Below are 1242 nucleotides of genomic sequence, written 5' to 3'. Positions count from 1 at the left end.
CGTCATTACCTAGCGCGCAGCTTCCGAAGGACCTCGACCACATCCACCGACCCGTCCACACCGGAACAAAAACACCCACCGCTAAATTCTTCTGATTTAGCGTGGAACTGACTGTAATTTTCTCAAAGGATGTCCAGTGCTACTCTAAAGGACGTCGACATAATTGATTAAGTCTTTGTGTCCCGATAACCTCATCTTCGCGCGTTGATGCTTTTCGGCGTAGTTAGCTTAGCTTGTTAGCTAGCTAGCCGCTAACGAAAAGAGGCACATGACTCATCGCCAAGCAGAGATCAAGTGCGGATTTTTGGAAATTATCATTTGAAAATGTGTGAAAGAACGACACCCAAGTACGAAGAGGAACTTTGTGGAATAAAAGAAGAGAACGAGCAACATCTTCAACTGCTGGGCGAAGGTTGCAACCAGCCTCGTGTTGTGCCACTCAAAGCAGGTTTGTACACGTCTTACTCTCATTTGCTTTGTAATGAACGACTTTCTATCGTTAAAAATATGCATCACAACATTAAGTTGTTTGGGGAAATGCATTCAAGGTTATCGCCGTTTTATTTTTAAATATTGCCTTTTACTTGCAGGTCTGCTGAACATTTGTTTTTGCCAAATGAAATCAGTGCAGAAAATATATGCCAAAGAATAACCAATAGGGGGGGGGGTGAACGCCAGGTTTTTTCTTTTATAAAATTTGAACTGATTATTTAACATTTTACATTTTCTGGTATTTATATCTTGTTAAAGCAATTCCTTACGGAAGGAATTCTGCCTGACTCTAAAAAAAATGTGCACACTGCGGCGAAAACATCAATGGCGGATGATCAATTTTAGTGGATAAAACACAAAATATTAAGTTATTTTAAAAAATCAAGTACGTATTGGTCTTATTTATTTATTAACTTTGTACTGGCTTGGTCGGGTATGAGTCAATGAACCTCCGGTGGATCTGCACAGTTTTGTGCACATGTGCGTAGATTCACCCCATCCAAACATTTAAAATACATTTCATGCATCCATCCAGGGTTGCACGGATCTCATCAGTGAACAAGCGCATGCTGCAAGGAATGCATCTGCATCTTTGGCTTACTATGGGCTTAAAAAGGGAGAACGTCACAACCCCCTTTTCTACCAACAAGGCCAGGAACATTTAGTTCCTGGTAATAAAGTTCCTGTGGCTCAGGTGGTTTGCATCTCCCCCACAACTCGTAGTTCCTGGTAATTTATCCAAATGACAAT

The sequence above is a fragment of the Idiotropiscis lumnitzeri genome, chromosome 2, assembly GCF_059441095.1.
Source record: "Idiotropiscis lumnitzeri isolate Australia: NSW breed Sydney's pygmy pipehorse chromosome 2, RoL_Ilum_1.0, whole genome shotgun sequence".
NCBI lineage: Eukaryota > Metazoa > Chordata > Actinopteri > Syngnathiformes > Syngnathidae > Idiotropiscis > Idiotropiscis lumnitzeri.
The sequence above is the reverse complement of the archived record's forward strand: the minus strand, read 5'-3'. Positions refer to the sequence as shown.